Here is a 21,478-nt window from a genome sequence, read left to right as displayed (position 1 = left end):
AAAAGCCCTTGAAAGCGGATGATTCCCCCACCCACCGCAATGCCCTTGAAAGGCAAACATCAGGTTTGAGATTCAGAATACTCAGGTGTGAGTCCTGCAGGAAAATCTAGAGTCCATGGGGATTGATGCCAACATGTCTATTACCTGCTGATGACAGGAACAGTCCTTGGAGTGGGTCTGACCCACCTGAGTCTGTGAACCTTACACAGGGACGTGCTGGGGCCAGTGGGAAAGAAGGGGACAGTGAGAGATGATTTGGGATGGCTCTTAAGAACCAGCCGGCCAGAACTGTGTTTAAATTCCTGCTCCACCACAAGGTGACCTTAGGCAAATGACTTCCACTCTCCAAGCCTCAGTCTCCTCATCTGTAAAATGGCAGTGATGGGGAGGGATGCGTTAGGAACTAAGTAAGATGGGAGGGGAGACAAGATGGCAGAGGAGGAGAACACAGAGCCCACCTCCCCCCACGAATGCATCAAAAATACATCTCCATGTGGAGCAACGCTCACTGAAAACAAACTGGAAACTGGCAAAAAGATTCTCGTACAACCAAGGTTGTAAGAATGATCCACACAGAATCAGGTAGGAAGGGAAGAGGAAGATGGAACCTAGAGAGACTTAGCAGTGAGTTAAGAATTTAGTCTTAGTGGAAACTGGCATCTTTCTGGTGTTTCCGGTGGGTGGGGAGGAAGTGGATGACACACACTTTTGACCCCATGTTCTTGGGTTCCTATGAACCCAAGCAGTGGTTCATGTTCGTTCCCTCTTTGCTTCCCTTTCAGCCAACCTGGAAGAACATCCCTCCACTTTCTGCTAAGCCTCAGAAACCGTTGGGTAAAAAATGATTTGACCCCCAGAGGTCATGCCCAGCTCAACAGAGCATGACCCCAGAGATGCTTGGAGACAGGACCCCTGGCTCTCAACCCCTGGGTGGCCGCACCCAGCAGGGTGACTTCGTGGGAGCCACTCGCCAGCTCCGGGTCCCTGTTTTATCGTCCTGGAAATGAGGCCCACCTAGCAGTCCCCTTGACCTTGCAGCTCCCCAGATCTCCCGTGGGAAGAAGTCACTGCCTTTGTGAGCTGTGTGAAGCCCCTTTCTAAGACAGAGGTCAGTGTCTTGGTTGGTACAGATTTCTTCCAGGTTTGACTCTTGGAGGCATGTACCCATCCCAAATGTTCTCAAGATACGTTTGCTCATCATAAAATGGACGTGAACTTACCTACTCATGCGTGATTCATAGTGTTAGCACCTGATGATCTTAAATTGGAGGTGCGGAAGCCGTAGAGTCCTGGGAGTGGGAGGGGGATGGGTGTGACTGGGGTGAGGTGTCAGCTCAGCTCTGCTTCTGGACCCCTGCGCTGTCTGGGCCACACGTATACCGTGTCCGTGTGGGTCCCTCTGAAGCACAGGGAGGAGGATTTGATTTATTAGGAAGCGATTTATTAGGAAGGTTCCTGGGAAGAACTAGCAGAGGGGTGGGGCAGTGGGGCAGGAAGAGAAAGAGGTCCTACCAGGTGATGTAAGACGGTCCCGAGGAGGGTACCTTTGGCGAGACCCCCTGGGGGTCCCAGAGGCAGCCTGTGTCCCACCAGGACCAGCTCCAGGGGCGGCACCTATACAGGTGCTCAGAAGGGCCCCGCGCTTGGTTTAACAGAGTTGAGCAAGGGGCCCGCGTGTTCATTTTGCAAATGATGTAAGTGGGTTTGAGTCCCACTGTGGCGCTGGCCCCTTCAGAAGGCAAGGGCGCCGAGCCCCGCTCAGTGGTGGGGTAAGGGCTGTCCCTCGGAGGAGCGCTTGTCAGTTCCGGGGGCAGCCCACCCCCTGCCAGGGAGGGGACCCAAGAGGACACGGGCAGAGCCCTGGGGGCATCTGTTACACAATCCAAATCTCAACAGTGACTGCACCAAAATGGGCACACACATCCACCGGCTTTTGGGGGAAATGATTCAATTCATTGGGCATGTATGACAGCCCCATTGGTGACTGATATGGATCGATGATCAATCACTTGGCAGGACTTGACCTTTCAAATTCCAAGATGGGCTTGTGCGGAGACTCCTGAGTACCCGTATTTTAAAAACAAGCATCTCTCCTCACTCCTGCCCCGCCCCTCACGGCCCTCCCCCGGCCCACACATCCACACTTCTTCTCCAGATAACATCCAAACTCTCTTGGAAAATAAGCCAAGTCCAATTTAAAGTGGAAACTGATGACCAATGGGCCTTTTTTTTTTTTTTTTGGTCGTTTCTGAGCATCCGTGCGTTCACATTGCTCAAGAATTATTTTGATGGTTTCTTTGTTTTTGCTTTGTTTTTGTGTATGCAACATGAGAGAAGAACAGTCAAGCGATTCATGTCCAAGTTGTGTAAAGTGTGCCTTTGTCACACTGGCTGGGGGAGGTTTTGACCTTCCCGTTGATGGAAAAGGAAGACGCCTTTATCCAAGAATGGCAGGTCCGACCAGAGACAAATCTGATTTCCATCTCAGATACTGAGGTTTATGTCAATCCATGCCAGGCATGTTGTGGAATTTATACACGTGATTTCAGGGGTCACAGCGTGGGTCACCCATGAAATCCCCAGCGCCCCATCTGTCTGTGCTGGAGGGTCCATCTCGCTGGTCTGGATGGGACCTGAGCCTGCAGTTGGCTGAAGCTTCCTCCCGGGGAGGTGGCGGGAATGAGCAGCCGGACCATCAGGGCTGAGGACCAGAGGTCTAAGGGACTGTCCCCTTCATGGCTGGCCATACGTGGCAGGGGTAAACAATTACAGCCAGCAGAGACTTGGGTGTCAGAAATCTGAAAGGACTCACCCGAAGTCACACAGCCCGTAAGTGCCAGGGTCTGGATTCCAAACTGGTCTGACCTGCTCACAGCTCGGGCTCCAGAGACCCATCCAAGCACATTCCCTCCAGCCGTGGAGGCCCAGAAGGGGACACTGCTGGTGTACGGATCCGCAGAGGGCCCTGGGGACAGGACGGAGCTCACCCCCACTTCTGGGGGGCCATCCACTAGATGGGGTGGAGAGAGTAGAGGCTGGTCAACCTGGGTTCTGATCCTGGGCAAGGCACTTGCCCTCGCTGAGCCTCAGTTTCTTCCTCTGTGAAATGGGTGTGATAGCGGTAACTGCCTTTCAGAGTTGCCGGGGAGGATTATGAGAGATGGTGTATAGAGAGCAGTCAGCGGGTATGGTTATCATTCTTTATTATTATTACCTTGGCCCAAGAGTCCATGGGCCCCCAGCTGAGCGCCTCTGTTTAAGCCCAAATACCGAGACTCTAATTATCTCACTTCATCCATCAGTAAGTTTCATTGGTGCATTTCCCTTAGGTTCAGGGTAATTAATTAACTTTCCCACTCACTCATCGGGTACTCATTCACTCATTCATACATTCCATCTATCAAGAAATATTTACCAAGCACGAACCACCTTTTCTTGGCGAATGCAAGATGCACGTTTTTTTTCACCTTTCCACGTCCCCGAAGCTGGGAAGTGTCCTAGTCGTGACCACCAGGCGTCATTGCCTGCACGTGAGCACATTTAAACATGCAGGCTGGGTGTAAGCAACTCAGTGGAAACTTCCAGGAAAAACCAAGGAACCGCCTTCTGGGAAATTCTGCGTCATCAGAATCTTGGGGATTCAGAGGCCACGTTGGCAGAAAAACTCGGACCCTGGCAACTCTGAGTGGAAAAGTGATTCGGAAGGGTTGGATCCAAGCGTGATGACCTTCTAGGAAAGACCTTATCCCATTTATCTCACATTTTCTTTCTGATGTATGCGCAAGAATGAGGCATGATTAAAATCTATGTCTAAATAAATCTGAAAGAGGTCTTTACTAAGTTTACAATAGAAAGGTGAAAGCATCATAGCAGCTTAGTTGGCAGTGCTTTTTATCTTTTAATTATATATAATGTTCTGCTTGGGTTATTACGATATATGCTGCCTGTCTTAGTTTCCATCTGAGACACAGAGGGGAACAGCCCAGAAACGGTCCCTGCCTGCATGGCGTTTATGGTCTAGTGGGGATTGGAACCACCGCCTCCTGACTCCAGGGCTCTGCCCCTCCATCACGCGGCCCCAGGGATGGGCTTGCAAGCCCCCTTCCTGGTGGAACCTCCACTCTGCCCTCCCCGGCTTTCCCCCTTATGTCCCTGCCCTGGGTCCTCATTCTGGAGGAAGACACACAGATGAATGGGTGATTGCAGGCACTGGGGTATGTACCCGGAGCTCAGCTGTGTTTCTTGGCTTTGAGCCCAGAGCACTGTCCCCTTGGGAGCTGGCAAAGCCCTTCCTTGGACCTGATTGATTTGGAAACCGGGTGTCAGGGCTGCTCACCTGAGCTAAAGTGTGAGCAGAGGTCCTGTGGTCCGGGACGTGAGAGACCTCTGGACTTGGAGCCGGGTTCCGGTGGCGGTCGCAGCTGTGTGCCCCTGGACACAGAGCTTAGCCTCTCTGAGACTCAGTTTCTACCACGATGGAACGAGATGACGCCTGCCACGCCTGCTGCAGCATGAAGGAGATGAGAGTTGTGAAAACAGGTGGGAAACCCGGAAAGGCCTGTCCTGGGTCCTCAGGGTGAAGAGGCAGAAGGAAGGCAGACAGTGCACTGGACCGGAGTTGAAGGACCCTCAGGGGCTAGAGGTCCGCTGTGCTGCTGGCAATGACAGGACCCCGGCCGAGCAGCTGGGGCAAAGAGGGCCGCCAGGAGAGACAGGAGGCGTGGATAGGGGCACCGCTTTGGTGCTAGGCTGATGGGGTTCAAGTCCCGGCCCTGCCGCTCGCTAGTGTGTGATCTTGCACAAGTAAGTCACTGTGCCTCGGTTTCCCCATCTGCAAAAGGGGGTGATGATACTCCGGGCTGTGATGAGGAGTAAAAGCGTTGAAATATGTGCAGTTCTCAGAACAATGTCTGGCTCGTAGCATGGGTTCTATAAGCGATCGCTGCTATTGTTGTTGTTACCGTCTCTAAGGCAGAAGTGAGCGGCCACAGCTTGGGAGGACAGGACCACACCTGGGCTTCAGGGACAGCGGGAACCAGGGAGTCCCTCACATCTCTCCATTTTCTCTGGGCAGAGCCACTGTCTCCTCGGGACATGAGAGTGGCCCCAGGCAGCCCTAGAGCTCCATCCAGCACACGCTGCCCGTAAATGGGACGCCTCCCCTGTGACACCCTGGGGAAGGCACCAACACCTGGGCCCATCGACTGAGGCCTTGGGAAGCAGGGAGGAAGAACCGGCAGGTCCCCCATCAGCAATGGCCACGGGGGTGAGGGTGGGGATGCCGAGCCAGGAGGGGGTCCCAGGAAAACGTGCACGGGGGGCTGGCCACACAGTCTCCTAGATTCCACCTCTCATTCCACAGGGGAGGGCAGCAAAGACCCCACAGTGTCTCGTGACTTGCCCAAGGTCACACACAGCCAGGCAGCCATGGGGAACAGTCAGCTCTTACAGGGATCTCCCTCCACTCAGCCCTTGCCCTGTATTATTTCACTGCTCTCGTGGCAACCTTAACGTGGTCGCCAGCACCTTCTGAGAGCGGATCACGTGCCAGGCACCTCTGGAAGCCCTTTACAGAAACCAGCCACTCATCCGAGCTCTTCCAACCCATGAGGAAGAGACTCTTGACACCCATTTTACAGATGAGGGAAACTGAGGCATGGAGAAATAGTCACTTAGCAAGGATCACAGAGCCGGGAAATGGCAGAGTGAGGATACAGACCCAAGTAAACTAATTCCAGATCTGACTTCTTGGGAGGTTCGACCTTTATCTTTTTCTTTTAAATCAGCGAGAAAAAGCCTTTAATTTGTGTGGTTTAAGAACACATCTAGGGACTTCCCTGGTGGCGCAGCGGTTAAGAATCCGCCTGCCAGTGCAGGGGATGCAGGTTCGAGCCCTGATCTGGGAAGATCCCACATGCCGCGGAGCAACTAAGCCTGTGCGCCACAGCTACTGAGCCTGCGCTCTAGAGCCCGCGAGCCACAACTACTGAAGGCTGTGTGCCTAGAGCCCGTGCTCCGCAACAAGAGAAGCCACCTCAGTGAGAAGCCCATGCACCACAACGAAGAGCAGCCCCTGCTCGCCGCAGCTAGAGAAAGCCCGTGTGCAGCAACGAAGACCCAACACAGCCAAAAATAAAATTAATTAATTAATTAAAAAGATAAAAACACATCTAGGTGTTGAGTTTTGGATGAAATAGTTGACTTGATTATGATGTTCTTATATCTGCAGCCATTCAGAACAGAGAGATATTACATAGTTGTCAGTCTCCCAGGAAGTACACATTATAGGAAGACTTTCTGGAAAGACTGTAGGAAGGAAAGAATGCGGCTGCTTTTTTTTTTTTTTTTTTTTTTTTGCCATTAGTTGTTGAAGTCAGATTCTATTTCTTACTATGGTCGTCTACCTGTTTTTATTTTTCTTTTTTGAAAATAATTTTAAAACATTTTTAAGGGATTTCCCTGGCGGTCCAGCGGTTAAGACTCTGCGCTTCCATTGCAGGGAGCGTGGGTTCGATCCCCGGTTGGAGAACTAAGATCCCACGTGCCACGCAGCGCGGCACCCCCCCCCCAAAAATTTAAATTTAAAATAATAGTAAATTCACAGAACATGTGAGGAAAAGTCCCGAGAGGCCCACCTCCCCCTTGGTGACACCTTGTGTAACTACAGCGCAGTACTGCCACCAGGAAGCTGGCAATGGTACCATCCACAGAGCATGTGGGTTTCCTCTGGTTCCACAGAGGAACCTGGGAGGGGAGAAGCGATTCACCCAGGGTCACCTAGCTTGGAACTGGCCATTTTCCCACCCTCCCAGGAAGTGCAAGAGGCCGACCCCACTCCCCCGAATCCCCAGTCTGGAGTTTTCTCTCTTGCCACACACACAAAGCCTCCCATATTGAAGAGACCACAGAGGCCATGGCCACCTCTTTGGCTGTCTGGGGACCATCCCACAGCTGTGGGGGGCTGAGGGGGGGGATGCCCAGCCTCTGAGAGAGCTACGTCCCTCCAGAGGGTAAGCAGGGCCCCAGGAAGCCAGGAAACAGTTGGGCAAGTCAGCCCGGCCTCCTCCAAGGCGCCTGAAAAGCAGCTGGACCCTGGGGGCACTTGGCTGAGGACAGGAATCTCACCCACAGCGGCAGCTTCTCCATAAGAACAAACTTAATTAAACAGCCTCTCTGTCCCTTGGGCTGGCTGACATAGCCACCGTCTTCCCTGGGGCCAGTTTCCATCAGAGTTGCCAGGATCAACTATCTTCCCGACCCCAGATCTTTTTGTAGACCATCTCACAGAGATCAGCAAGGCAGTGTAAAGGGAAGGCAGAGGGGCGCCCTTCCAGGGGACCTAGTGCCGGACAGACTTTATCTGATGACCCCAGGGAAGGCCTCTGCGTGCTTCCACCTGGGAAGAGGTGAGCAGGCCCTCAGGTGAGGCGCTGGTGGTACCCAGCTCCAGACAGACTTCTCCCTGTGGGCGCCTGCCGGCTGCTGCCTGAAATTCCACCATCCGAGAATCATCTGTGGTCGACAGCTTGGAGGTCTGTGGGGTGTGGATTCCTCTGGAAGAGGTTGGAGGGGGAGACACTGGTGTGTGGGTGATCACAGGCACGGTGGAAAGGGCTAGGATAAAGCTTCTGTAGGCTCTGGGCCTCTGTGCAGGCTGAGAGGTCAGGGAGGGCTTCCCAGAGGAGGGGCTTCTGAGCTAAGTTCACGAGTTTTCTGTAACTACCATACAGATTACCGTAAACAACAGAAATGTAGCCTCTCCCAGCTCTGGAGACCAGAGGTCCATGTCAGGGTGTCAGTAGGCTTGGCTCCTTCCAGAGGCTGTCCCATGCCCCTGTCCAGTTTCTGGGGGTGGCCAGTAACCCGTGCCATTCCTCATCTTGCAGACCCATCACTGCCATCTGTCTTCATCGTCCCATGGCCTTCCCCTCTGTGTCTGTGTGTCCCAGATGTCCCTCTCCTTTGGTTTATAAGGACACTTATTGGATTTAGGACCCACCCTAAACCCAGGACCATCTCATCTGAAGATCCTTAATTGAAGTACATCAGCAAAGACTCTATTTCCAAATAAGGTCACATACACAGGTTCTGGAGTTAGGATGCGGACACAACTTTTTTTTTGGGGGGGGGGACACAATTCAACCCGCTCAGGAGCAAGTTAGCTAACTTAGATTGGGGGAGAAGAGGAAAGGCATTCGAGGCAGAGGGAACGGTATGTGCAGAGGCACAGCTGGGCATGGCTGGAGAAGGGGGCACTCTGGGAGTGGGAGGAGGCGCGGTAGAAAGTTAAGCGGGTGCCAGCCAATTCACATCTTGAGTTTGAACTTGACCGTGAAAACAGTGGGAAGCCACTGAAGGGTTTACCTGGGTTATGATCTCGTTTGCTTCTCCCCAAGAAGGCCAGTCTTACGGTCTGCATTTACAGATGAAAACACTGTGGTTCAGAGAGGTGAAGTCATTCGCCCAAGAGACGACCATCAGGAAAACGGCGGAGGCAGGATTTGAACTCAGGCCTCATCTAACTCCATAAATGGGAAGACAAACGCAGCAGGGATCTGCGTCCGTGGAAGGCTCCTCAGGAAGGAAGAAAGGAACGGAAGTGAGATCAGGTGCCAGGATCACCGCCCCACCTGACAACGGTTCTCTAATGTTGGGCCTGGAGGTTGCCATGTTGATGCTCTGAGACCAGCCTCCTTGACCACACCTGATTGGTGGAGAAACAGGTCACCTGACTCAAGCTAAGCCTGTCAGATTCCTCCCCCCAATGCTCTTGAGTCTTTTTGACGTCGGAAGGTAGCATGGCCGTGACTAGGAGCCTAGCTCAGGAGCTTCCTCTCAGCAGCATGGCCTCAGGTAACTTCTTGAACCCCTTGATGCTTCAGTTCCTTCTTTGGAAGTCGGAAGGATGAAAGCAGCACCTTCCCACATGGCTGCTGTGGGATTACATGAAATCCTGGTGGTGAAGCTTTTTGCCCAGCACCTGGCACACAGAAAATGCTGGGCAAACATCAGCTGGCTCTGCTAGTGGTATGGACAGGGGGATGGGGCTTGGGGCTGTGCGGAGGCCACTGCCTACCTTGTCCATGAGGAAGAGGGACGGGAGAAAGAGCCAGAGGGAGAGGAGGAGGAAGAGAAGGAAGAGGAGAGAAAGAGAGAGAGAAGCCAACAGGTTCTGGACAGCTTTCCAGGACTTGCTTCCAACTGATATGAGACTTGGCCGCCCTCCCCTTCCTGTACTGAGGTTCAAGGAAACAGCTCAGCGGTCCCCAGTCGCCGGCTGCCCCTGACTTTGCCCTGGGCTAGCACAAATGGGTTTTTAATTTTTTTTTGCAATCAAAACCAAACCAAAAGCAAAACAATACGGAACACCAACCAAAACACGCCTTGATGGAGACGGTTTGGCAAGCTGAAGGCCCCATGGAAGCCACTGGAACCACCTTTGAACTGGATGCCAGGGATTTCCTGCCTCAGACCCAGTGGTCTCAGAAACCCCTGGCAGGTCTAAGCCACGCTGTGGGGAGGCCGTCCTGCCTGTGACCGCCCAGAAGCCTCACGTCCTGGGAACACACGCGTGGCTTCCCCACCCCACCTTCCACATCCACACCGCCTGATCCCAAGTGGGCAGGCTTCTGGAAAGTTCCACGCTCAGCCCAGGAACTTGTTGAACAGGTGCCTTGAGATGGGCGAGTCCCCTGCCCATTAGGCGCTGCCCTGGCCAGGCTGGAGAATGCGCGAGAGCAGAGTAAATTGAGGGGATTGAGGTCTCATGGGTTATATGCCAAGGTGAGTGCTAACATCTAACATCCACTGTGTCCTCGACATCCAGGTTGGGAAGATGCCACCACCTGCATTGAGAGCAGAAAGAATCAAGGCTCAGATATTGCAAGTTTCTAGCTCAAGATCAAACAGTTTACTAAGTGGGGAGCCAGAGCTTTCTTCCTACCTGAAATCAAAAGGCTTATCATTAACACTTTCAAATGCAAACAAGGCGTAGAAAGTGGTAGAAGGAACGTCTTTGGACTTATCAGCCAGCTACCATTGCTTCATCCAGACCCTCCACTTTGTGCAGAGGTAGAGTCTGGAGTATTTTGAAGTAAATCCCAGACATCATATACATCACCTGTGAATGCTTCAGAATGCGTCTCTAACAGATGAGTATGTTTTTTAACATAATCATAAGGTCATTATCACAGGACCACCTGGACGGGAAAGTTCGAGGTGGAACCACCACACCACGTGCCCTGGGAGGGAGCACGGTCCCAGCCAAGTCCTGCTCTTCCCCGGCAGGCAAGTTCACTAGAGCAGCAGTTTCCAAAGGGGGTTCCTCGGGCCCACAGCATCAGAATTACCAGGGAACTCATTAGAAATGCAGGTTCTCAGGCCACCCCAGCCCTGACGAGTGAGGAACTCTGGGGTTGGGCCCAGCAGTCTGTGTGTCGGTTTTTTTTTTTTAATTTTATTATTTCTTATGGAAGCATAGTTGATTTACAATGTTGTGTTAATTTCTGCTGTACAGCAAAGTGATTCAGTTATACATACATATATATATGTATATATATATATATATATATATATATATACATTCTTTTTCAATATTCTTTTCCATTATGGTTTATCACAGGATATTGAATATAGTTCCCTGTGCTGTACAGTAGGACCTTGTTGTTTATCCATGCTGTATATAATAGTTTGCATCCACTAATCCCAAACTCCCAATCCACCCCTCCTCCACCCTCCTCCCCCTTGGCAACCACAAGTCTGTTCTCTATGTCTGTGAGTCTGTTTCTGTTATGTAGATAAGTTCATTTGTGTCATATTTTAGATTCCACATATAAGTGACATCATATGCTATTTGTCTTTCTCTGTCTGACTTACTTCACTTAGTATAATAATCTCTAGGTCCATCCATGTTGCTGAAAATGGCATTATTTCATTCTTTTTCATGGCTGAGTAGTATTCCACTGTATATATATACTACATAGTTTTTATCCATTCATCTGTCAATGGACATTTCGTTTGTTTCCACGTCTTGGCTATTGTGAGTAGTGCTGCTATGAACATAGGGGTGCATGTATCTTTTTGAATTACAGTTTTCTCTGGATATATGCCCAGGAGTAGGATTGCTGGATCATATGGTAATTCTATTTTCAGGTTTTAAGGAACCTCCTTACTGTGTTCCATAGTGGCTGCACCAGCTTACATTCCCACCAACAGTGTAGGAGGGTTCCCTTTTCTCCACACCCTCTCCAGCATTTGTTATTTGTAGACTTTTTGATGATGGCCACTCTGACCAGTGTGAGGTGATACCTCACTGTAGTTTTGATTTGCATTTCTCTACTAATTAGTGATGTTGAGCATCTTTTCATGTGCCTGTTGGCCACCTGTATGTCTTCTGTTTAGGTCTTCTGCCATTTTTCGATTGGGTTGTTTGTTTTTTTGTTGTTGAGTGGTATGAGCTGCCTGTATATTTTGGAGATTAAGCCCTTGTCAGTCCCAGCAGTCTGTATTTTAGCATGCCCTTCCGGTGACTCTGATGCCATCTGGAACTCCAGAACTGCTGCTCCTGAGAAGGATGACGGCCCAGGGAGGTGTTTCCCTTCTTGCACTGTTGATTTCTTATTTATGCAGCTTCTGGCTCCTTCCCCAAAGGATGCTGAGGGTTTGGTCTTAAGCAGCGTTGCCTTCCAGCCGACTCAGGAGCCCAGTGAGTCCACCCGCTCCCGAGGTGACCCTGAGCCAGAGTTTCCTCCTCCATAAAATACGTGGATGACAGCACCAGCCTCCTAGTCCGGCTGTGCAGAGTAACTAGTTAAGTGCTTAGAATGGCTCCTGGTGCACAGCGGGTATTACGGAAGGACTAGCTGTTCTGACCAAACAGGGGTGGCAGAGCCAAGGGAAGTATAGCCTAACCTACACACCATCGTAGGATGCTTGCGAGTGAGCTCGAAACATGTCCACGGGAGCCTGCTTCTCACGGGCAGGGCTGGGGCGGGGGGGCCTCCCGGAAGAGAACGGGAAGGAGATTTGGGGGCTGCTGGGAAGAGCAGGGAGTGCCCCTGAGGCAGGGAGACTACAAGACACTGCCATGGCCAGAGATGGTAAGGGAGGAGCTCACGGTTGCCCAGGGCGATGGGCTCCCCAGAGTCCCGGGGGGAAGGCGGGAGGGGGGGCCTCTGAGCTGCAAGAGCTGTGATGCATCTGGGAGCCTCAGGAAGGTTCCTCTCCCCCAGGGCCCCGGTGGGGAGACAGGAGGCAGGAACAGTCAAGGAACACGGGGAGCCCTGGACACCAGGAAGGCAGGGGGTGCAGGGGGAGCAGGAGGTCATGGCCGGGTTCCAAGCTAACACTGATGAGGCAATTGCCCCAGGTTTGGTTGTCCCCAAAGCTCTGCAACTTCAGTTAAGAATTGTTCATTTAAATAGGTCACAGGCTCTCAAACCCTTGGTTTACATGAAAAATCTAACAGAGGGATAGAAACCTTGTTTCTTTTACCTGCAGGCATGTGACAGAAGAGTCATAGGTTTTAACCTTTGAGGGGATAGAGCTGCCAATCAAATAATGTGATCAGGACAAGTCACGACGTGAGACCACCATCCACCTGCAGACGTAGGAGAGGGTCACAGTGTGAACTCCCGAGGTGTTTCATTTTGAAAATACACTGACATTAGCCAACCCTGCCCCCTTAAAAGTCCTAGAAAAAGTGGCCACCTCTGTAGCCTAACACACAGATTGTGGTCTTGAAATGCCATTTCCCATTTTTTTGAAAATTAAAAAAGCAGGTTTTCTCAGAGACATAGCTGATTCCAGGGCTGAAAATGTACAAGAGAAGGCTGGAATATTTTGTTTTCCCAAATGGCAAGGGAACTGTCAAAGAGAGACTCCTGGGATTATGCTAAAAGAACTCTGAAGACAGCTTGAAAAGGCTCCCCGTGGTCAAAGACATGACCATGGGAGCTTCAGGAAGGATAATATTGCATTGGATTGAAACCATCTACGTTTACATTCATGTGTTCACAAAGATGTTTTTAAAAATTAGTGGATCTCCTTCGGAGGATGATAGGAACTGGCTTGTTATCTTGAAACGGGTCAAGGGAGGGAATCAAGCAGTGATTCTGCCTTCCTGTTTCCATTGGTAACAAACTATATATAGATGAGAGGAAGCATCTCCTGATGAAAGTATCCCAACTAATACATTAAAAGGCAATTGATAGGATTGGAATATCACAGTTTTGCAACCCCCAGGGAATGAGTGGATCTGGATATTGAACATTAGTGATACTGACATCACAAAAAGAGACCACCGGCCACAAGGAGCCTCCTGATGGAAACACACAAGACCAAAGGGATGGAGCCTTAACCTGATCCAACCTCTGGATCCCACTGCCAGTTTGCAGGAAATTCCCAGGACAGAGGGCCATGCAGCACTGCACCTGGAGTGTGCAACCAGCAAAATCCAGACTGTGGGGCTATTCCAGATGGGGAATGCTACAGGTCAGACGGCCAGGGTGTCTCAACAGATAAAATGGAAGGGGTGGAGGGGAAAAAGATGGATGGAGCAGTGGGCAGAATAATGGCCTCCCAAAGGCATCCACGTCCTAAGCCCCAGAACCTGTAAATATATGACCTGACCTGGCAAAAGGGCCTTTGCAGGTGTGTGACTGAGTTGAGGATCTTGAGATGGGAGATGATACTGGATGGTCCAGGTGGGCCCAGTGTGGTGACAAGGTCCTTATAAGAGGGTGGCAGGGGGGTTGAAAGCAGGGTGAAGCAGCATGAGAAAGACCCAACCAGCATTGCTGGTTTTGAAGTTGGAGAGAGGGGTCATGAGCCAAGGAATGTGGGTGGCTTCTAGAAGCTGGAAAAGATAAGAGAATGGATTCTTCCCAGCACCTCCAGAAGGAATGCAGCCCTGCAGACACTTTGAGTTTAGTTCGGTAGGGCTGTTTCAGACATCTGACCTGTAAGAGAACCCTAAGAGAATCTATTTGTGTTGCCACTAAGTTTGTGACTGTCTGTCATGGCAGCCCTAGGAAACAAATGCAGATGGGAAACGTGTTGGTTAAAGAACTGTACAGGACATAGGAAGTGATGAACATATGACCGTAAGTCAGGAGAATGGGTACATCTGTGGGGAGGGGGGTGGTTGTCGTTGGAGGGGGCACATGGCAGAGCCCGGCTGGTGGTTCCAAGGGGGTTCACCTGGTAATCATTCATTAAGCAGTACCTTTGTGTTCTGTGGCCCTCTAAGACTGTTTCATTTCCGTTCAACCAGGTAAAAATCCTAACAGTTGCAAGGACGATTCCGTGGGGTAGAATAGGATCTCATTCTCCAGAGCTGTTGAAGACAAAACGTGTCCTCTTCCTGATCTTGCTGACATTTCTTTCGCCAGCAGCACAGCGATTGGCACGAAGGGAAAAGAAAGGTCTGTGGAGCTCATAACTTATATTATGCAAAGGAGTGGGACAGAGCAGACTTATCAACACATGGAATATGGGGTGTGAAAATGTTTGCAGTGTACATATAAAGCCCAGGGTAGCAGACGTGGCAGTGCCTCCAGCCCCCTGACCCTCAGCATCCCCTCCTCTGCAGAAAGCTGCTTCCCACGAACACCTGACTCCCCATTGAGGGCTCTCTTTCAACTGCAGGAACGCGGTCAGCCCCCATCAGGGAGGACCAGATACCCCCCTTCCCAGCCCTGCCTCATTCCCCTCTGCCAGCGTTTCCTGGGGTCACCTCTCAAAGAACATGCGTTCAAATCTTTGGGTTTGGGAGAACCCAAAGCAAGACACTGAGAAAAACTCTAACGAAGTGGGAGGAGGTGTTTACCCTAAAACACCTGGTTACAGAGAACACCTGTAGCCTTTACCCGACACTTCCTCCCACCACCACTGCCCCGCCCCCAGCTCCTCCCACTCAGCAACTCTCTGCTGGATGGATAGATGGGTGGTCCGGGAGCCCATCCCACTCCCACTGGGGAAGTTGAGAAGGACTGGTCTCTCTCCCTCCCCTTGCATAGTCCTGGCAGACCTGACATCCTTCCACCAAATTCCCTTTCTGTTTAAAATAACCAGTCAGTTTCTGCTGCTCACAGATGGGAGGTTGGTAACTGATACAGCCTGGTAAGGTGAAGCTTGGCGTTAACTGAGCACGAAACAGAGCACGGAGGTTCCTGAGAGCTAAGACCAAAAGTTCAATGCTGGGAAAAAGTGGACAGTTCATCAAGGGAGAAAAGCTTTTCTGTTGTTGGTTTTCATTTGTTTGTTTGTTTGTTTTGGTAAGTTATCATATCCCATGATGCTCTCCAGGCTCTGAAGAGTGAATAGAATTTTTTTAAAAAATTAAAACAAGTGTATGAAACATTTAAAACCTTAACAAAACATAGAGATTGATACAATAACCTCAGGAAGGTGGGGTTTCATGGGTGCAGGGGTGTGGCTGAGAATTCGGTCTTACCTGATGGGCGTGACGGTGGGCATTCTTCTCCTGTTCTGACTTGTAAGAAATGAGGTTCAGAAAGCAGGGCCATTTGTCCAGGGCTCCCGGAAGTCGATCGGAGAGTAGAAACTGGTCACGTGAATTGCTTTCCTTAAGTCTCTGCGCCAATCCTTCTATGCACTGAAATCCTCCCCCCTTCCCACGCCCCATGCTCTGTCCACTGCCCGGCTTGACCCAAAGACCCAAGGAAGAGCGTGATTCTCTGGGCTCTGATGAACTGCTGTCGGCTGTGGGGATCATGTGTGTGGGTACCGAAGCCCCCTCCCCCAGGTAGTTCTCAGGGCGGGACCCCACCTGCGATAACAGCCCCCGTGGACAGCACCATTGCTAGTCCATCCGACAGCTTTGGAAGGGGCTCAAAAAGGGCGCCCACCCTCTGCCACGAGCCTCTTCAAATCTGCAGCGGTGTGACTGGCGCCCCCAGGACCTCTGCACAACCTGTGCAAGCCCACTTGGCAGCCCTGCTGATCCCAGTAAGGCAAACTCAGCACCAGATAATTCCTCCATAACCACCTGCCAGGTGTGTTCCGTTTTCCCCTTTCAGAGATGAGAGAGGGTGACACACGTGGCCCAGGGAGCCTGCACCCCACACGAAGGGCTTCCCACGGGAGGGTGGGACACAGGGCCACCTCTGTGGGTATGTCCCACCCCCCCACCCACCCAGCCAACAGCACGCTGGCTGCGATTACACGTCCTCCCTTCAGCCCAAACCAGGAGCCACAGATATTATAAAACTGCCCCTCTTCTAGACTGTCTGTCTCCACCCTCCTCCCCCGGGCCTGGCTCCTCTGTATTCCACAGTCCTGGCTCTACATCACCTCCTTGGGAGTCTTCCCTGAGTCATCCAGGTAGACTGACATGCGCCCCCACTGGGTCCTGCACGCAGTGACGTTGTGACACATGCCGTGTGGTTTGCTCCTTCTCCACGGGACCCAGAGCTCCTGGAGGGCAGGGACCACGTCTAGCTCATCTCTCTCCCAATATCCAGCATGGTGCAGGTACACAACAGCCCCTAAATGCTGGATTATTGAATCGGTGCCTGATCAAATGGGTGAGGTTGGGTCTGCCTTCCTAAGTAGGCTGAGAACTTCTGAGAAGCGGCCTGAGAATCCTACTTGCCCTCCATCAGCTAAGAGCCTGGCAGTAGGGGATGGTCTGAGCAGGTTTGTGAAGGGATGACTGAGCCCCTCCTCGGAGGCAGTGCAGCATGATGGTCAGACGTGCAGGTTGCGGCGTCAGAGTCCAGTAGTAGAACTTCTGGCTCACCCTCTTAGCTGTGTGGCTGGGGCCAAGTTACTCAACCACTCTCTGCCTCCGATTCTGTCCCAGGTCGGGTTCCCCAGAAGCAGAGCCCGAGGCAAAACTCATGGTTTATTAAGGATGTCTTTCCAGCAGAAACTGGTAAGGGAACGGGAGGGGTAAGGTTTCAGGCTAGGTCCCAGGCTCAGCCTGGCCCCTGGGGAGCTCTGGAGTTGTCCCCCCTCGGGGGGCACAGAGGGGGCTTTCTGCCGGTCCTCATCGAGGGAAACCTGGGGAAGCACATTTCCAGGCACTGCGGCTGCTGGATGTCAGAGCGGGGAGCCCACAAATGGGAAAAGGGATGCCAGGGCATCTGGGTGGAGGACCCCATCGTCCACTAGAGTCCCTCTTCTGTGAAAGGGTGGGTGCGGGCGGTGCTGACAGCAAATCAGGCACGTGTTATGAGGATTAAGTTGAGGGCACAGCTCTGAGCGCAGAGCCTGGCACCGCAGGAGAAGTGCTGTTCACCGGCGGTATTGTCAGCCGGCCAGAGCAGCCTTCTTCCTCTGCAGGCTCTCAAATATTTGTGGAATGAATGAACCAGCTTGCCTACTGGTTAAACCGGGTCCACCGTGGCTGCCCAGGCTGGTTATCAGAAGTCTCTTTGTGTCCTGGCTGCCTGCTACAAATGGCCCAAAGCAAGGATTGGGGGGGGGGGGGGAGGGGAACAGGGTGACAGAGTGGGATGCTATTTCTCTTACTTTTTTAAACTCTTCATTTTGAAATAATTACAGCTTGACAGGAAGCTACAAAGATTACACAGCGAGGCCCTTCACTTAGACTCCCCCAGTGTCACATCTTGTGCAACCACAGTACCATACTGAAGCCGGGAAATTGACATGGTACGGTACGGGGGGCGTGGCCTCTGAGTCACTGGATCTGAGGTACAGATTCGTGTAAGTACCAGCTCCATCAAGAGACAGAACTGCTCCGTCACCACATAGGTCTCCTTCTCACTGCCTTTGTAGTCACACCATCCCTAACCCCCGCCAGCCACTAATCTGCCCTCCATCTCTATAATTTTGTCATGTCAAGAATGTTCTGTAAGTGGAATCATACACTGTGTGACCTTTTCAGATTTGCGTATATTCTTCCCAGATTACCCAAGTCTTTGTGCAGGCTCCCCCCCACTTTCTTGCTTCCCCTGCCTTCTTTACCTCTAAGAACCTCAGGGTACCCTTGCAAAAGGGACATTCTCTTCTATAACTAGAGAACAATGATCCAAATCAGAAGTTCACATCAGTACAATAACCATTATCTCCAGACCTCACTCAAATTCACCACTTGTCCCACTAACGTCCTTTATAGCAAATGGTAAAGACAGTTTTCCCAGCTCCAAGATCTGACCCAGGATTACATTTGCATTTGATTATTATGACTCTTTAGTCTCTCTGGAACATCCCATGGCCTTTCCTGACATTTCTGAAGAGGGTGAGCCAGTTGTTTCCTAGGCTGCTCTCCAATGGGAGGGCTGCTTCCTCATGATGGGACTTGCGTTCAGCACTTTGCCAGGAATCCCCCGAAGTGAAGCTGTGTTTCCTTGGTGCACCATATCCAAGGCGCACGATGTCATTTGTCCCATCGGTGGTCCTGGTGACCCTGATCCCTGGGTCCAACTGGGGTCTGCCAGATTTCTCCAACTAAAGTGACTGTTTCCCTTTGTAATTCATAACTATCCTGTGGGGACCCACTTAAGATGGTGTAAATGTCTTGTTTCTCATTCAACTTTCATCTGCCTTCTTTTTGAAATGTTAGCAGAATTTCTTTTTATTGAAGTATAGATGATTTACAATGTTGTGCTAATCTCTGCTGTACAGCAAAGTGGCTCAGTTATACACATATATACATTCTTTTTTTATATTCTTTTCCAGTATGGTTTATCCCAGGAGGTTGGATATAGTTCCCAGTGCTAAATAGTAGGACCTTTTTTTTTTTTTCTAATCTGTTCTAAACATAATAGTTTGCACCTACCAACCTCAGACTCCCAGCCCATCCCTCCCCCTCCCCCTCTCCCCCTTGGCAACCACAAGTCTGTTCTCTATTTAACAGAATCTTTTATTGCGACAAAATTTACCTACCGAAAAGTACACACAATGCAAGTTCCGCCCCATGAGTTATTACAAAGTGGACACCCGGACACTGAAGTCTAGGCCTGAAGGCAGGGAGTTTGGGGTCCTGTGAGGAGCTGGAGGAGAACACACCTGGCAGAGGGACCTGTGAAGTTCAAAGGTGGGGAGGCTGGGCTGAGCTCAGCTTGTTTGACAAACAGCCAGGAGGCCGAGGTGGGTGGGGTGCTGGGACGGAGGCGCCCGGGGTTGACAGAGGGGCCATTCTAATAGCCACTTAACTGAGAACTAGCCCCACCCCTTCAGCACCACCTAACAGGGGGACCCTGGGGCTTTCTGAGCTTTCAAAGGGGAGGCACTGAGAACTCTGAACTCTTTACTATATCGAAAAGCCAACAGAAATTGGACAGTTGCATTTTCAAACGTCCAACTCTATGACATTCTGGAAAAGGCAAAACTATAGCGACAGCAGTAAAAGGATCAGTGGTTGCCAGGGGTTTGGGGTGAGGGAGGGATGAATATGTGGAGACCAGGGGATTTTTAGGCAGTGAAGCTCTTCCATGCGATACTGTAATGGTAGCTAGATGACATTCTACATTTGTCAAAACCCACAGACTATAGAACACCAAGAGTAAACCCTCATGTAAATGATAGATTTCACGTATGGAGATCCTCAGTTATACCACCACCTTCTAGAAGGTTCTATAACGGCCCCCACCCAAGGTCATTCCCTCCTCTTCTGAAAATCTTTCGGTAAACAGGTTTATTCATGTGCCAGGCCTAAACAATTGTTGGTAGCTACTTAAAGTTGACAAGTAAAAGGATTCCCGGGCCTGTCCCAGCGAACGGGGAAATGTCACCCCTGAGATTGACACGTGATGTCTGCCATGGGTGCAGGAGGTAGGATGGGTGGCATCCGTGCGGGGTGTTTACCTCTCGGGATTTAGCAAGTCCCAAGGCACGTTCACTTGGCACCTGGCCTCAAGTTCCACAGGGCTGGGCCTTGCTCGCCTGGTGGAGTTAAGCCCCTTGGAAACCCAGAGATGCCCTCAGCTGCAGAAGGTTCTCAGCCAGTGTTTCCCCATCACTCAGCAAACAATGACTGTGGAAGAACTGACAAAGGGCATGACGTGAAGAGTGCCTGGAATAAGGCTCTGTGTGGGCGTGGGGTGAGCGTGGCCAGAGTTTGGGTGCAAATGTGTGAGTCATTTCACATAAGCAGGTCTCACGATGGTGACACGAGCTAAGCACACTTTCGCCTGGGGCCTTGGTCCCGTCCCTTCCCTCTGCTTGGAATACTGCCCCCCCCCTCAAGATATCCACAAGCGTCACTTCTCACCTCGTTCAGGCCTCTGCTTGAATGTCACCTCTCCTGACTGCTCAAGCGACTCTCCGGTCCCCACTCTCCATCCTTGTCTTCATAGCGTTGCTCACTCTGCTAGTTTCCTGGGGTGGCCACAACAAATGACCACAAACCAGGTGGCTTGAAGCAACATGAATTCTCCCACAGTCTGGAAGCCAGAAGTCTGAAATCAAGGTGTTGGTAGAGCCATGCTCCCTCGGAAGGCTCTGGGGAGGGGTGGGGGGGATCCTTCCTTACCTCTTCCGGCTTTGGGCGGCTCCGTGTGGTCCTTGGCTTGTGGCCGCATCCCTCCCATCTGTGCCGCCATCTTCATGTAGCCTATCCTCTGTGTCTGTGTCTCTCCTCTTCTGTCTCTTAGAAGGACACCAGTCCTTGGGTTTAGGGCTCACCCAGCTAATCCAGGATGATCTTGAGATCCTTAATTATGTCTTCAAAGATTATTTTCCCAAATCAGGTTACATCACACAGTTTCTGGGGATTTGGACATGGACGAATGCTTTTGGGGGGCCCATTACTCAACCCACTACATTCACTGCCTGACACTGCATTACAGGTGGATTTGTTTGCACCTTATCACACCCACTAGGAGATAAGATACAAGACAGGGGGAATAGAGTCTGTTGTAGCAGGGGCTGGTCTCCACGGCCACATGGCAGGTGCTTAAAAATATTTGCTGAAGGAATGAAAGTGGCTTTACTTCTCTAATTTCTTCATCTGTAAAATGATTATATTATCACTTGTATGCTCAGCCATTAAAAAACAAACAGAATTGAGGGTCTAGGTAAGGCGTGACAACTTCAAACTAAGTCCTAAAACTTATATATATATCTCCTTTGTATTCTATACCCCTTCTGAAAAGGATGTTTTCAAATTCCAACCTTGTAATTTGCCAGTGAGGTTTATTAGCACATACGTTTCAGGTGCCTGGGGATTGCATTGAGGCTTCCCAACAGGGTGTGTTTTGGGGAGACAATTTATGGTTCATGAAATGACACCACTTTCATACAGAGAGTGAATGGGCCTTGAAGAGTGTGACCTCATTGTTCAAGATGCCCAGAGCCGATACTTCAGGAAAGGCTGGATGCTTTGGGCTGAGTCGTACCCTTGACTCTCAAGGTCAGGCCAGAACATCAGGATCAATCGCTCCCAGAGCGGCCAACCTCAGAAAGTTTCCCAGCAACTGTCTTGTCTGAGTTAATTCCTTGAGAGTGGACTCGAGAATTCAACAGGCTGAAGGCAAAAGGGGAAAATGGA

General features: G+C 51.1%; 1 protein-coding gene across 1 annotated transcript in view; it reads left to right on the top strand.

The window, feature by feature from the left end:
- The window catches only part of WFDC1 (WAP four-disulfide core domain 1), a 28,103-nt gene extending 26,884 nt beyond the window's left edge, over positions 1-1,219 (top strand). The window contains exon 7 of the mRNA XM_057533458.1: positions 783-1,219. The gene's annotated coding sequence lies outside the window, so the exon portion shown is untranslated. The remainder of the gene's footprint in view (positions 1-782) is intronic.
- Positions 1,220-21,478: the final 20,259 nt, after the last annotated feature.

This window comes from Balaenoptera acutorostrata, chromosome 19 (assembly GCF_949987535.1).
Source record: "Balaenoptera acutorostrata chromosome 19, mBalAcu1.1, whole genome shotgun sequence".
NCBI lineage: Eukaryota > Metazoa > Chordata > Mammalia > Artiodactyla > Balaenopteridae > Balaenoptera > Balaenoptera acutorostrata.
The sequence above is the reverse complement of the archived record's forward strand: the minus strand, read 5'-3'. Positions and strand labels throughout refer to the sequence as shown.